The sequence below is a fragment of the Macaca mulatta genome, chromosome 5 (assembly GCF_049350105.2).
Source record: "Macaca mulatta isolate MMU2019108-1 chromosome 5, T2T-MMU8v2.0, whole genome shotgun sequence".
In the NCBI taxonomy this organism is placed as follows: Eukaryota; Metazoa; Chordata; class Mammalia; order Primates; family Cercopithecidae; genus Macaca; species Macaca mulatta.
In genome coordinates, this window is record NC_133410.1 from 193,032,674 (window position 1) to 193,049,617 (window position 16,944).

The 16,944-nt window shown below is 43.3% G+C and overlaps 1 long non-coding RNA gene across 1 annotated transcript; it reads left to right on the plus strand.

The window, feature by feature from the left end:
• Positions 1 to 214: 214 nt before the first annotated feature.
• Positions 215 to 16,440, plus strand: LOC144340883 (uncharacterized). Its single transcript, XR_013417410.1, has 3 exons — positions 215 to 343; positions 717 to 817; positions 16,312 to 16,440. It is a non-coding gene; the product is annotated as an uncharacterized LOC144340883 (long non-coding RNA).
• The last annotated feature ends 504 nt before the right edge of the window (positions 16,441 to 16,944 follow it).

A 16,944-nucleotide genomic window follows, 5' to 3' on the forward strand; every position in this document is an offset into this window, starting at 1 on the left:
CTTGTTCATTCCCCGGCATAGGCTGAACTGACTTTGAGAGGAGTTTAGTTTATGGTTTGATGATAACACGATAACAGCCCTTTCCCAAAATAAGTCCCCCTCTTGCCTGGGGATTAAACTGTCCTTATAGGACTAACACATTAGCCATGAGATTAGAAATGATGGTTTAGGAGTCATTGTTGAAAACCCTCAGGTCAGTGCTTAAGATATTTTGCAGACCCTGCATTCCAGTGCACCAGCTGGCACCACCCAGATCAATAAACTAGCTCATCAGGTCTTGTGGCCACCTTCCAGGAACTGACTCAACTCAAGAGGACAGCGTGGACCCCCTATGATTTCATTTGTGAGTCAACCAATTAGCACTCCCCAATTTCTGATTCCCTACCCACCAAATTATCCTTCAAAACTCTGATCCCCCAGTTTTCGGGGAGACTGATTTGAGTAATAATAAAACTCTGGTCTCCCCTAGAGCCAGCTCTGGGTGAATTAAACTCTTTCTCAATTGCAATTCCCTAGTCTTGATAAATCAGCTCTGTCTGGGCAGTGGACAAAAAGAACCAGTTGGGTGGTTACAATTCTGTGTCCTAGACACACATTTACTCATCTGTTGATTTTTTCCGCAGATACTTCCTACAATAGAAGTGTTTCCCAAAATAAGTGTTTCCCATATGATCTTGATCTTTTTTACAAATACGATATTTTTCCTTAAAAAACAGGCTGGGAGATCTCTCAAGATGGCCGAATAGGAACAGCGCCAGTCTGCAGCTCCCAGCGAGATCAACGCAGAGGGCGGGTGATTTTTGCATGTCCAACTGAGGTACGCAGCTCATCTCATTGGGGCTGGTTAGACAGTGGGTGCAGCCCACAGAGGGTGAGCCAAAGCAGGATGGGGCGTTGTTTCACCCCAGAAGCGCAAAGGGTTAGGGAACTCTCTGTTCTAGCCAAGGGAAGCTGTGAGGGACTGTGCGGTGAGGGACAGTGCACTCTGCCCCCGATTCTACACTTTCCCATGATCTTTGCAACCTGTGGGCCAGGAGATTCCCTCCGTTACCTACGCCACCAGGGCCCTGCTTTTCAAGCACAAAACTGGGCGGCTGTTTTGACAGACACCGAGCTAGCTGCAGGAGTATTTTTTCTTACCCCAGTGGTGCCTGGAATGCCAGCAAGACAGAGCCATTCCCTTCCTGGAAAGGGGACTGAAGCCAGGGAGCCAAGTGGTCTAGCTCAGCGGATCCCACCTCCACGGAGCCAGGCAAGCTAAGATCCACTGGCTTGAAATTCTTGCTGCCAGCACAGCAGTCTGAAGTTGACCTGGCATATTGGAGCTTGGTGAGGAGAGGGGCGTCCGCCATTACTGAGGCTTGAGTAGGCAGTTTTCCCCTCACAGTGTAAACAAAGCTCAGGAAGTTCAAACTTGGAGGTGCACACTGCAGCTTGGCAAAGCCACTTCAGCCAGACTGCCTCTCTAGATTCCTCCTCTCTGGGCAGCGCATCTCTGAAAAAAAGGCAGCAGCCCCAGTCAGGGGCTTATAGATAAAACCCCCATCTCCCTGGGACAGAGCACCTGGGGAAAGTGGCAGTTGTGGGCACAGCTTCAGGAGACTTAAACATCCATGCCTGACAGCCCTGAAGAGGGCAGCGGCTCTCCCAGCACAGTGTTCGAGCTCTGCTAAGGAACAGACTGCCTTCTCAAGTGGGTCCCTGGTCCCTGTGTCTCCTGACTGGGAGGCATCCCCCAGCAGGGGTCAACAACCACCTCATACAGGAGAGCTCCAGCTTGCATCTGGCAGGTGCCCCTCTGGGACAAAGCTTCCAGAGGAAGGAACAGGCAGCAATCTTTGCTGTTCCGCAGCCTCCGCTGGTGATACCCAGGCAGTCTGGAGTGGACCTCCAGCAAACTCCAGCAGACCTGCAGCAGAGGGGCCTGACTATTAGAAGAAAAACTAACAAACAAAAAGGAAAAGCATCAACATCAACAAAAAGGACATCCACTCAGAAATCCCACCTGAAGGTCACCAATATAAAAGACCAAAGGTAGATAAATCCATGAAGATGGGGAGAAACCAGCACAAAAAAGCTGAAAATTCCAAAAACCAGAATGCCTCTTCTTCTCCAAAGGATCACAACTCCTCACAAGCAAGGAAACAAAACTGGACAGAAAATGAGTTTGACAAATTGACAGAAGTAGGCTTCAGAAGGTGGGTAATAACAAACTCCTCTGAGCTGAAGGAGCATGTTCTAACCCAACACAAGGAAGCTAAGAACCTTGAAAAAAGGTTAGAGGAATTGCTAACTAGAATAACCAGTTTAGAGAAGAACATAAATGACCTGATGGAGCTGAAAAACACAGCATGAGAACTTTGTGAAGCATACACAAGTATCAATAACCTAATCGATCAAGCGGAAGAAAGGATATCAGAGATTGAAGATCAACTTAATGAAATAAAGCATGAAGACAAGATTTAAAAAAAAGAGTGAAAAGGAATGAACAAAGCGTCCAAGAAATATAGGACTATGTGAAAAGACCAAACCTACATTTATTTGGTGTACCTGAAACTGATTGGGAGAATGGAAACAAGTTGGAAAACATTCTTCAGGATATTATCCAGGAGAACTTCCCCAACCTAGCAAAACAGGCCAACATTTGAATTCAGGAAATACAGAGAACACCACAAAGATTCTCCTCGAGTAAAGCAACCCCAAGACATTTAATCAACAGATTCACCATGGATGAAATGGAAGAAAAAATGTTAAGGGCATCCAGAGAGAAAGGTTGGGTTACCCACAAAGGGAAGCCCCTCAGACTAACGGCAGATCTCTCTGCAGAAACCCTACAAGCCAGAAAGTTTAACATTCTTAAAGAAAATAATTTTCAACCTAGAGTTTCACATCCAGCCAAGCTAAGCTTCCTAAGTGAAGGAGAAATAAAATCCTTTACAGACAATCAAATGCTAATAGATTTTGTTACCACCAGGCCTGCCTTACAAGAGCTCCTGAAGGAAGCACTAAACATGGAAAGGAACAACCGGTACCAGTGACTGCAAAACCATGCCAAATTTTAAAAACCATCAACACTGTGAAGAAACTGCATCAACTAACAGGCAAAATAGCCAGCTAGCATCATAACGACAGGATCAGATTCACACATAACAATATTAACCTTGAATATAAATGTGCTGAATGCCCCAATTAAAAAACACAGACTGGCAAATTGGATAAAGAGTCAAGAGCCATCAATGTGTTGTATTCAGGAGACCCATCTCATGTGCAAAGACACACATAGGCTCAAAATAAAGGGATGGAGGAATATTTACCAAGCAAATGAAAAAAAAAATGCAGGAATTGCAATCCTAGTCTCTGATAAAACGGATTTTAAACCAACAAAGATCAAAAGAGACAAAGAAGGGCATTTCATAATGGTAAAGGGATCAATGCAACAAGAAGAGCTAACTATCCTAAATATTTATGCACCCAATACAGGAGTACCCAGATTCATAAAGCAAGTTCTTAGAGACCTACAAAGAAACTTAGACTCCCACACGATAATAGTGGGAGGCTTTAAGAGCCCACTGTCAATATCAGACAGACCAATGACACAGATAATTAACAAGGCTATCTAGGACTTGAACTCAGTTCTGGACCAAGCAGACCTAATAGACATCTACAGAACTCTCCACCCCAAATCAACAGAATATACATTCTTCTCAGCACCACATCGCACTTATTCTAAAATTGACCACATAATTGGAAGTAAAACACTCCCCAGCAAATACAAAAGAACAGAAATTATAACAGACAGTCTCTCAGACCACAGTGCAATCAAATTAGAACCAGGATTAAGAAACTCACTCAAAACCACACTACATAGAAACTGAACAACCTGCTCCTGAATGAGTACTGGGTAAATAACCAAATTAAGGCAGAAATAAATAAGTTCTTTGAAACCAATGAGAACAAAGACACAATGCACCAGAATCTCTGGGACATAGCTAAAGCAGTGTTTAGAGGGAAATATATAGCACTAAATGTCCAGAAGAGAAAGCAGAAAAGATCTAAAATTCACCCTAACATCACAATTAAAAGAACTAGAGAAATGGCCGGGTGTGGTGGCTCACACCTGTAATCCCAGCAATTTAGGAGGCTGAGGCGGGTGGATCACCTGAGGTCAGGCATTCCAGACAAGCCTGACCAACATGGTGACACCCCATCTCTACTAAATACAAAAAATTGGTCGGGTGTGGTCCTGCATGCCTGTGATCTTGGCTACTTGGGAGGCTGCGGCAGAAGAATTGCTTGAACCCAGGAGGGAGAAGTTGCAGTGAGTCAAGATTGAGCCATTGCACTCCAGCCTGGGCAACAAAGCAAAACTCCATCTCAGAAAAAAAAAAAAAAAGAAACAAGAGCAAACAAATTCAAGAGCTAGCAGAAGACAAGAAATAGCTAAGATTAGAGCAGACCTGAAGAAGATAGAGACATGAAAAACCCTTCAAAAAGTCAATGAATTCAGGAGCTGTTTTTTTTAAAAAGATCAACGAAATAGATAGATCCCTAGCCAAACTAACAAAGAAAAGAGAGAAGAATCAAGTAGACACAATAAAAAATGATAAAGGGGATATCACCAATGATCCCACAGAAATACAAACTACCTTCAGAGAATACTATAAACACCTCTACACAAATAAACTAGAAAATCTAGAAGAAATGGATAAATTCCTGGACACATACATCCTCCCAAGTCTAAACCAGGAAGAAGTTGAATCCCTGAATAGGCCAATAACAAGTTCTGAAAATGAGGCAGTAATTAATAGCCTACCAATCAAAAAAAGTCCAGGACCAGACGGATTCACAGCCAAATTCTACCAGAGGTACAAAAGGAGCTGGTACCATTCCTTCTGAAACTATTCCAAACAATAGAAAAATAGAGACTTCTCCCTAACTCATTTTATGAGGCCAGCATCATCCTGATACCAAAACCTGGCAGAGACACAACAAAAAAAAGAACATTTCAGGCCAATATCCCTGATGAATATTGATGCAAAAATCCTCAATAAAATACTGGCAAACTGAATCCAGCAGCACATCAAAAAGCTTATCCACCATGATCAAGTCAGCTTCATCCTTGGGATGCAATGCTGGTTCAACATATGCAAATCAATAGATGTAATCCATCCCATAAACAGAACCAATGACAAAAACCACATGACTATCTCAATAGATGCACAAAAGGCCTTTGACAAAATTCAACACCCTTCATGCTAAAAACTCTCAATAAACTAGGTATTGATGGAACGTATCTCAAATTATGAGAGCCATTTATGATAAACCCACAGCCAATATCATACTGAATGGGCAAAAACTAGAAGTATTCCATTTGAAAACCGGCACAATACAAGGATGCCCTCTCTCACAACTCCTATTCAACATAGTATTAGAAGTTCTGGCCAGAATAATCAGGCAAGAGAAAGAAATAAAGGGTATTCAAATAGGAAAAAAGGAAGTCAAATTGTCTCTGTTTGCAGATGACATGATTGTATATTTAGAAAACCCCTTGGTCTCAGCCCAAAATCTCCTTAAGCTGATAAGCAGCTTCAGCAAAGTCTCAGGATACAAAAATCAATGTGCAAAAATCACAAGCATTCCTCTACATCAATAATAGACAAGCAGAGCCAAATAATGAATGAACTCTCATTCACAATTACTACAAAGAGAATACAGTATCTAAGAATACAACTTACAAGGGATGTGAAGGACCTCTTCAAGGAGAACTACAAACCACTGCTCAAGGAAATAGGAGAGGACACAAACAATTGAAAAAACATTCCATGCTCATGGATAGGAAAAATCAATATCGTGAAAATGGCCATACTGCCCAAGGTAATTTATAGATTCAATGCTGTCCCCATTAGGCTACCATTGACTTTCTTCACAGAATTGGAAAAAACTACTTTAAATTTCATATGGAATCAAAAAAGAGCCCACATAGCCAAGACAATCCTAAGCAAAAAGAACAAAGCTGGAGGCATCATGCTACCTGACTTCAAACTATACTACAAGGCTACAGTAACCAAAACAGCATGGTACTGGTATTAAAACAGATATACAGACCAATGGAACAGAACAGAGGTCTCAGAAATAACGCCACACATCTAAAGCCATCTGATCTTTGACAAATCTGACAAAAACAAGCAATAGGGAAAGGATTCCCTATTTATTAAATGGTGTTGGGAAAACTGGATAGCCATATGCAGAAAACTGAAACTGGACTCCTTCCTTGCACCTTATACAAAAATTAACTCAAGATGGATTAAAGACTTAAACGTAAGACCTAAAACCATAAAAACCCTAGAAGAAAACCTAGGCAATACCATTCAGGATATAGGCATAGACAAAGACTTCATGACTAAAACACCAAAAGGAATGGCAACAAAAGCCAAAATTGACAAATGGGATCTAATTAAACTAAAGAGCTTCTGCACAGTAAAAGAAACTAACATCAGAGTGAACAGGCAACCTACAGAATGGGAGAAAATTTTTGCAATCTATCCATCTGGGGCTAATATCCAGAATCTACAAAGAACTTCAACAAATTTACAAGAAAAAAACAACCTCATCAAAAAGTGGTTGAAGGATATGAACAGACACTTCTCAAAAGAAGACATGTATGCAGCCAACAAACATATGAAAAAAAGCTCATCATCACTGGTCATTAGAGAAATGCAAATCAAAACCACAATGAGATACCATCTCACACCAGTTAGAATGGAATCATTAAAAAGTCAGGAAACAACAGATGCTAGAGAGGATGTAGAGAAATAGGAGCACTTGTACACTGTTGGTGGTAGTGTAAATTAGTTCAACCATTGTGGAAGACAGTGTGGCAATTCCTCAAGGATCTAGAACCAGAAATAACATTTGACCCAGCCATCCTGTTACTGGGTATATACCCAAAGGATTATAAATCATTCTACTTTAAAGACACATGCACACATATGTTTATTGCAACACTGTTCACAATAGCAAAGACTTGGAACCAACCCAAATGCCCATCAGTGATAGACTGGATAAAGAAGATGTGGCACATACATAACATGGAATACTATGCAGCCATAAAAAAAGGATGAGTTCATGTCCTTTGCAGGGACATGGATGAAGCTGGAAACCATCATTCTCAGCAAACTAACACAAGAACAGAAAACCAAACACCGCATGTTCTCACTCATAAGTGGGAGTTGAACAATGAGAACACATGGACACGGGGGGGAATATCACACACTGGGGCCTGTTAGTTAGTGGGGGGCTAGAGGAGGGATAGCATTACGAGAAATACCTAATGTAGATGACGGGTTAATGGGTGCAGCAAACCACCATGGCACGTGTATACCTATGCAACAAACCTGCACTTTCTGCACATGTACCCCAGAATAAAGAAAAAAAGTAAAATACAGGATGGGCACGGTGGCTCATGCCTGTAATCCCAGCACTTTGGGAGGCCAAGGCAGATGGATCACAAGGTCAGGAGTTCGAGACCAGCCTGGCCAATATGGTGAAACCCCACCTCTACTAAAAATACAAAAAATTTAGCCAGGTGTGGTGGCACAGGCCTGTAATCCCAGCTACTTGGGAAGCTGAGGCAGGAGGATTGCTTGAATCTGGGAGGCAGAGGTTGCAGTGAGCCGAGATCATGCCACCGCACTCCAGCTGGGCAACAGAGTGAGACTCCGTCTCACCAAAAAAAAAAAAAAAAAAAAAAGTCTTTGAATTCACCTATAACCTGTAGGCGCATGCTTCCAGATGTCCTTCCTGCCTTTCCAGGTCAAACTGTTACCAATGCCCTGGGTTCCTGTAATGTCCCATGTTAGAAATCAAGACAGATCACCAGACATAGCAGCAAAGAGAAAGTTTACCTGAGCTTGTGCTCAAGGGAGCCAGCATTGAGAAACTGCGAAGAATGGGCCGCTCCCCGAGATCAGCGTGTGGGTTAGTTTTGGGGTCTTTGTAAAGGAAAGGGTTACTTCAGGGCACATATAGGAGGGGCTTTTCTCGTGCTTGCACCGTGGTTCAACATGCTTCTTCATATGTCGTATGTAGTTCAACATGCTTCTTCATACGTCGTATGTAGCCTTCGTGTTTTAAATCTCCACCCCTGAGTATGAATTTTAGTCTTAAAATGAGGAAGGAGTAATTGTATGTTGGAGTTTAACTTTCCATGTAGGGCTCTGTGGAAGTCCCCAGCTCCCCTGAAATAAGAGCTTACAGTTAATCGCTCCTTGGGTCTTTTGTGGCTGACTGGCTGAGAGTTAGATAAGCTAGAGCTTGAGTGGGGGCCTCCTTATGCTTTTCCTCCAGACCATCTTAAAGTAGGAAACCAACCTGTCTGCCTGTCTCAAAACTGATGTTTATATGTATTGATTTACATATTTGCCTGTAACTCCTGTCTCCCTAAAATGTATAAAACCAAACTGTAACCTGACCACCTCAGGCATACTTTCCTAGGTCCTAATGAGAGCTCCCTGGGTCATGGTCACTCATAATGGCTCAGAATAAACTCCATTAACACTAAGGAATGAATTCCAAGCATAAACCTTTCACCCCAGATCTGTTTCTTTCTACCACTTACTCCACCATTGTGATAGTTCTTCCTCTCCACACCCTACTGCTTTGTAAATACCCAGCGGGGAAATCAGTGTTCCTTCCCAGAGCAAGGTCTAATCCAGGATCCCACATGGGTGTTAAGATCAGTCCCTAAAAAGCTGAGCTATGCTGGCTTAGCTTGGCCTGGTCCCTGTGTAGTCTGGGCGAAGCAGAATGTGCCATCTCCTTAAGACCTCCATTCCCCAGGGTGCTTGGGTCCAATTAAATTGAGTTGAACGTAGCCCTTACACTGACCTGCCTTGGGATTGACCAGAATCATGTATAATTTTTTAAGCTCTTGAGTCACCAAGATTTCTCTTTTTTTCCTTTTCCTTTTTTTTTTTTTTTTTTTTGAGTCAAAGTCTCGCTCTGTTGCCCACGCTGGAGGGCAGTGGCATGATCTCAGCTCACTGCAGCCTCTGCCTCCCCGGTTCAAGCGATTCTCCTGCCTCAGCTTCCAGAGTAGCTGGGATTACAGGCGTATGCCACCACGCCCAGCTAATTTTTGTATTTATGGTAGAGATGGGGTTTCACCATGTTGGCCAGGCTGGTCTTGAACTCCTGACCTCGTGATCTGCCCTCCTGGGTCTCCCAAAGTGCTGGGATTACAGGCGTGAGCCACAGCTCCCAGTGAGTCACCTAGTTCTCTTTTGCTTTCCTTTTTGACAGATAAGTAGGTAGAGTTTAGGAGGCTGGCCAATTCATTATCTAGGATAAGGTAGAGTTTAGACTTCTCATTCTCTGGAATTTTCTTGGACTCAGTTTACTCCTCTTGACCTGGAATGAAGAGAAAGCATCTTACCAGGTTGAGTATGGAAAAACTCAAAAATATTTTTCCTCAGCTTTCCCGCAACACAGAATATTTCTGTGCCCAGATGTGTGAGGTTTCCCCTCGCACCAAGCAATTCTACAGCAGCCAATAGCAGCTGAGTGTCCGCTAATTCAATTCTGACGCCATCCTCCTGGAAACAGCAGATGGATGTTGTGGGATCAGATCCCACAGGTCAAGGACTCAGTCCCCACGACTGTCCTCCCCGCCCCACTTCTGACAATAATTGGAAGCCGCAGTTTGTTTCGTCCGTGCTTCTGACTGACCTGCTACCAACTGGGGTTTGCACACCCCCTTGCTGGGCTCAATTAATTTGCCAGAGTGGCTCACAGGACACAGGGAAGCACCTACATTAACAGATTCATTATAAGGAATATTACAGAGGATACAGGTGAAGATATGCATAGGGTGAGGTATGAGGAAATTGGAGGGCAGCTTCCACGCCCTCCCTGGGCACCACCCTACAGGAACCTCCATGTGTTCAGCTCTCCAGAAGTTCCTCAAACCCTGTCCTTTTGGGTTTTTATGGAAGCTTCGTTACATAGATACAATTAATTCATTGTTAGCCATTGGTGATCAACTTAATCTCAGCCTCTCTCTCTTCCCAGGAGGTTGGCGGTGGGGCTGGAGGTCCCAACTCTCTAATCCTGCCTTGGTCTTTCTTGTGACCAGCCCCTATACTGAAGCTACCTGGGTGCCGCCAGCCTTCAGTCAACTCATTAGCGTACACAAAGACAGCACTTTGGAGGTTCGAAGGGTTTTAGCTGTATGCCAAGAGGCCATGGAAGACCAAATATATATTTTACAGGATCATGTAGGTGTTCCTTGTTTGTCTCACCAACCATCTGACAGGTTCCTCGAGAGCCTGAGATGAGTCTCTCCACTCTATAGTCCCAGCACCTAGCACAATGCCTGGTAAACAAATTGTAAGCACTCTATAAATGTTGAATGGAAACTTTAGATACCTCACGGATTGTCTGTACGTTTAGGGCTAAACCTGCTAACACGGCTGCCACAGTAACACAGGATCTCTCTCTCTAGATGGCTTAGCGTGGTGGCTCAGAGCACAGAGTCCACAGTAAGACTCTTGAGTTCAAATCCTGACCCTGCCATTTCATAATACACTGTGACCCTGGTCAGGTTACTTCAGTTTTCCCTCAGTGAATTAAGGATATCTCCTAAGGTTGATAAGAGGATTACATGAGTTAATGTTTAGAAACCACTCAGCATAGAGGCTGGCACAAAGCTGAGAGCTATATCAAGTGTTGATAAGTACATAGAACAGTTTTCTTAGCCTTACTGACATCTTTAATGGTGTCAAACTGTGGGGGATATTTAGAATAATTTACATGGTTCTATAGTACTTTAACTTCTTAGACATCTTTCCTGCTGTTATCTCTTTAAAAATTCTCATATCACTTCTACTTCGAAGGAAGATTATTAAATGAGTTATGGGCGCTCACTGCCTTGGACTGAGCTCCTGCATCAGGCCCACCAGACCAGACCAAACCAAACCAGAATGGAGTTCCTCGTGCTAGGTGCCACATAATCAAACTGAACTTTGAATGGGCCAGTTTTCAAAAAACACAGGAGATTCACAGGAACCAATCAGAAGGGGCCTAGTTTCCCTGAGCCAGCATGGCAACAAGTTCCCTCCGTTTTCACTCTATAAGGAAAGTAACTTTGAAATGACCAATCCACTGTTTGTTCCCTGTTTCAGCCCCTTTTTGCCTTTAAAGCTGTAAATGAAAGGCAACTGAGGCAGGTCCCAATCAATTTAGAAAGTTTATTTTGCCAAGGTTTAGGATGTGACTGTGGCACAACCTCAGGAGGTCCTGACAACATGTGCTAATTTGGTGTGTGGGGCACAGCTTGGTTTTATACTTTGCGGAGACGTGAGACATCAGTCGATACGTCTAAGATGTATGTTGGTTTGGTCTGGAAAGCTGGGACAACTCAAAGTGGGGGTTTTCTGGTCACAGGTAGATTTAAAGATTTTCTGATTGGGGATTGGTTGAAAGAGTTATTAAATAGGAAGGATGTCTGGGTTACAATAAGGGGTTGTGGAGACCAAGGTTTTATCATACAGATGAAGCCTCCAGAGGACATGCTTCAGAGAGAATAGATTATAAATGTTTCTTATCAGACTTAAAGAGTCTGTTCTATCCGTAATTCCAAAAGGGAGGAAGGTATAATGAAGAATATCTGTTTCCCTCTTCCCATCATGGCCTGAATTAGTTTTTCAGGGTAACTTTGTAATGCCCTTGCCAAGAGGAGGGGCCTGTTCGGATAGTGGGAGGCTCAGAATTTTATTTTTGGTTGCTCAGCCCATCAGAGCACCTGTCTACTTTTACAGAGATGCTGTCTAATTCATGAATTGCTAATTAATTGAATTAGATCTTTATGCTAAATTTGTTGTAATTTTGTCTTTTGACAATATTAGTGTTTCTATTTTAGGGAAGCAGAAACTGGAGTTCAGATTGGGTGTGGCAGCCACCTAAAGGATCCCAGAGCCGTTATTAGCCAAACTACACAAAACCCAGTCGAAAAAAGGTGGAGATGGGAGCTGGGGCAGGGAGGGGAGGATTCTGAGTTGAAATGAACTGTGATTGCAGTTTGTGAAAAACATTTTTTCTTTTTTTTCCTTTTCGAGATGGAGTTTCACTCTTGTCACCCACGCTGGAGTGCACGGGCGTGATCTCCGTGATCTCTGCTTACTGCAGCCTCTGCCTCCTGGGTTCAGGGATTCTCCTGTCTCAGCCTCCAAAGTAGCTGGGATTACAGGTACCTGCCACCATGCCCAGCTAATTTTTGTGTGTGTGTATATATATATATATACACACACACACGCACGCACACACACACACACACACACATATATATATATATATATTTTTTTTTTTTTTTTGTAGAGATGGGGTTTCACCATGTTGGCCAGGCTGGTCTCGAACTCCTGACCTCAGGTGATCCACCTGCCTTGGCCTCCCAAAATTCTGGGATTACAGGTGTGAGCCACCACGCCCAGCCTGTGAAAAATATTTCTTAGTCATAGTTTGCCTGTGAGTTTCACATGCTGAAAAACGAGGTGCCCAACAAACTCCAAAGAAAGTGCAGATGTCAACTTGGAATTTTCTGGAATTTACTTGACACAATTTTCAATTATGCCCCTCTCCATGGAGGTTTCATAGTTGGTATCAGTGCAGTGACATGAGGGACATTTACATCAGGGCTTGAACATAAAGTAGATGGGCCTATGGCTCACAGATAAATGTTCACAAGCTTCCATCAGTGACTTGGTCGGCAGTGGTGGGAATTTAGGAGAAATTTATGAAGAGAATTTTAGGAGAGCAGTCAGGGTGGTAGGAAAAATTATAGGAAAAGGATGCAAACCTTCTCGGAAGGCTGGGAGTTTGCATAGCTTCAGAAGAGAGTCTGGCTGAAGGCAGCTGAATTCGCTGAAGAGCTTAGGTTAGGTAACAAGGGGATGTAAAGAAACTGATCTAGATAAGTTAGTTTACTTAGGCCTCAGAACCTGGCCTTTAATCATCCGCGTGGGACTACTCTCTCTGGGAAGGGTGACCATGTTAATTACCCACAAGTGTGTTGACCCAAAGCCTTTGTCATTAGATCTGTACTAAATAAATGCCTGCAGCACCAACTTGCCAGGTCCAGGGCTGCTGACTCCTTACAGCACCCTCTTCAGGGTCTGTGCACGGCCTAGTCCCCTAGCCCGCTCTTTCACTGGATACTGGTGTCTTGAGTGTATTCTTTCATCCGTCATTCAGCCAGCGTCTGTGGGTTGGACCTGGCAAGAATCCATATAAATCATGTTAATATTTTAGTAGGATAACGTTAGGGACACAAATGTATTAGAGTGGCCCTGAGTCTAGCCCATCTTTCTTTTTCATGAGTTCGTTGAATGAACCAAAATGTTACCAGAAAGGGGTCCCAATCCAGACCCCCAAGAGCGGGTTCTTGGATCTCGTGCAAGAAAGAAATCAAGGTGAGTCTATCAAGTAAAGTCAAAACAAGTTTATTAAGAAAGTAAAGGGGCCAGGCACGGTGGCTCACACCTGTAATCCCAGCACTTTGGGAGGCCGAGGAGGGCGAATCACAAGGTCATGAGATCAAGACCATCCTGGCTAACACGGTGAAACCCCGTCTCTACTAAAAATACAAAAAAATTAGCCAGGTATGGTGGTGGGTGCCTGTAGTCCCAGTTACTCAGGAGGCTGAGGCAGGAGAATGGTGCGAACTCAGGAGGTGGAGCTTGCAGTGAGCCGTGATCGCGCCACTGCACTCCAGCCTCGGTGACAGAGTAAGACTCCATCTCAAAAAAAAAAAAAAAAAGAAAGTAAAGGAATAGAGAATGCCTACTCCACAGGCAGAGCAGCAGCTTGAACTGCTTGACTAAGGATACTTATTGTTACATCTTGATTATATGCTAAACAAGAGGTGGCTTATTCATGAATTTTCCAGGAAGTGGGGGGAACTGAGGGTTCCTCCCCTTTTTAGACCATGTAGGGTAACTTTCTGACATTGCCATGGCATTTGTAAACTGTCGTGGTGCTGGTGGCAGTGTCTTTTAGCATGCTAATGTATTATAACTAGTACCTAATGAGCAATGAGGATAGCAAGAGGTCACTCTCGTCTCCGTCTTGGTTTTGGTGGGTTTAGCTGGCTTCTTTACCGCAATCTGTTTTATCATCAAGGTCTTTATGATCTGTATCTTGTGCCAACCTCCTGTCTCATCCTGTGACTTAGAATGCCTCACCTCCTGGGAATGCAGCCCAGTAGGTCTCAGCCTCATTTTACCCAGCCTCTATCCAAGGTGGAGTTGCTCTGGTTCAAACGCCTCTGACAAAAACACTGTTTGGTTCAACTATTTCAATGTTTCAATTCTGCTCTATATTTGAGGATGTGTGAGGGGCTGGACTGGGATAGGGAGAGAAGAGGGATAAATCAAGTTCCAATTTTGTATGATTTTTGTACTAATACTAGACGTTCAAATAAAATATAAAGGATATTTAAATGGAGTGAATATCAGAGAGATATGCCTTGACAGTTCATAATGTCAATCTAAAGAAAAAAAAGAAACAGAAGTAGCATTAATATAGAGTTTATTTGGTCCAGGGTGGACGACATCTGCACAAGACACACTTCCCATTTGCCCTGGAGAGTGCTTCGTTCAGCCTTTGTTACAAGCAGATTTTTCATTGTTGTTTGTTTTGTTTTTTGTGGGGGTCAAACCACTTTATTGAGGGGAATGGGGTGGCAAAGCAGCAAGGACGATGAGATCTGACGTCCTTGGCTGGGAGCTCCCGGGATCTTCAGGTACTGAAAGCTACAAGCAGATATTTGAAAGGCAAAGGGGACAAGTTGTGGGCTGATACAAGTTGTATGACAGGAAGTCTCATTGTTTTACAAAAATAATATTAATGATTGGCTATACATTGTTAAGCTATAGTGTGTGGGTTATAGCCTCAAGTACATTATTATTAGGTTAATTTGTAGCTATTATGGCAACAGCAAGAAGTTTCAGAAGATGAATATATCACTCAAAGGGGAAGTACAACGTGATTGCTGGCTCATCTTAATGTCTCTCTGGGCCTCACGCAGTGCCTCAGGTCTATAATCCCAGCACTTTGGGGGGCTGAGGTGGGCAGATCACCTGAGGTCAGGAGTTTGAGACCGGCCTGTCCAACATGGCGAAACCCCATCTCTACTAAAAATACAAAAATTATCCAGGTGTGGTGGCACGCCTGTAATCCCAGCTACTCGGGAGGCTGAGACAGGAGAATGGCTTGAATCCAGGAGGCAGAGGTTGCAGTGAGCCAAGATCGCGCCACTGCACTCCAGCCTGGGTGACAGAGCAAGATTATCTTAAAAAAAAAAAAAAATGTCTCTCTGGGCCTGATAATTTTAAAGGACTCACCTTCCTTGAATAAAAGCTATTTTCTTTCCTCATTTATAAAGACAAGATTTAAAAAAATTTTTTCAGACTACAAAGTTGATTAATAAAGTGACAGAAAGTAAATTAGAAAGAACAAATCTGTCCATTAAAAGCAGATACTTTTTATTTATTTATTTACTTACTTTTTTATTTGAGACAGAGTCTTGCTCTAAGCTCAGGCTGGAGTGCAGTCGGTCATGCAATCGTAGCTCACTGCAGCCTTTGATTACTGGGCTCAAGGGATCCTCCCACCTCAGCCTCCCAAGTAGATGGGACTGCAGGCAGCACCTGGCTGATTTTTAAATTTTTTTTGTAGAGATAGGGTCTTGCTATGTTGGCCAGGCTGGTCTCAAACTCCTGGGCTCAAGCAGTCCTCCTGCCCTGGCCTCCCAAAGTGCTGGGATTACAGGTGTGAGCCACTGTGCCCAGCAAAAGCAGATTTTAAAATATTTACATCATTTAATTTTTGTATCAGCCAGGTTTAGGGTAAAGGGATTGTAGAGGCCAAGGGAAAACTTCTTCACCCACGGAAGGTTCACTGAAAAATCAGCTGACAAAAGGCAGATTAATAGGCGAAAGGGCATCTGAATGTATTAATATGTATGGGAGTCCTACAAAATAGAAGAACTCAAAGAAATGGCCAGATGGTTGACCTTTCTATACCGTCTCGAGGTTAGGGAAAGAATGGGGCCTCAGAGCATGGCTAAAAACAGGTTATGGTGGTAAATCAGTTTCTAATGGCAAGACAGGTTACAGGAGGGAGAGAAGAGGAGGCCTGGTCTGCAAAGGTGGTCTTGTTATGTAGATGAAAGCTGGCAGGTGGCAACCCTCAGAGAGAATAGATGGGAATGTTTCTTTCAGCTGTTTAGAGGTGTCACTCTCAGTTAATCTTTTCTAGATCCAGACAAGGGAGGAACTCAAAGCCTGACTGTACCACTGCTGATTTTCTCGGCAGATGCAAATCTCCCCCACCAGAGACCTTTGCAGGGCTGCCCATGCTTGCAGGCCCTCTGAACAGCCATCTCAAAATATGTCAAAGAAAGGTATTTTGGGGTGAAATATTTTGGTTTCTTTCAGGGTGATGAGTTAGACCACAGGTGACATGCACACGCCAGACAAATCTGAACTGTTTCTCATTCCAGGGTCTTGAGTTCATCGCAGGGGGCAGGTAGCCATGGGGGGCGGGCAAGAAATGGGGAGGGCAGGTAGGAGCTCAGCGAGGTTTTGGTACCCGCTGCTTCTCTCTCTCACCCCCTGCTGTAATGTAACTAATTCTCACAGACTTATAAACAATAGAAACTCTCAACAGAAACCACTTGCAAATTTTATTTCTCAGTCCTTTCTGTTTGAACTGCATCAGCAACACTCTGGAGGCAAATGTTCAAAACAGAGACACAGCTGTATTGGCTGGAAACAGGGAACTATTTCTATATGGTGCTTTCGACTATATTATGTTCTGAAACAAAAACCATATTTTTAGCTTTTTAGTAGAATCATCAGTTAATTTTGAAAGCCTTAAAAATGGGGAAGG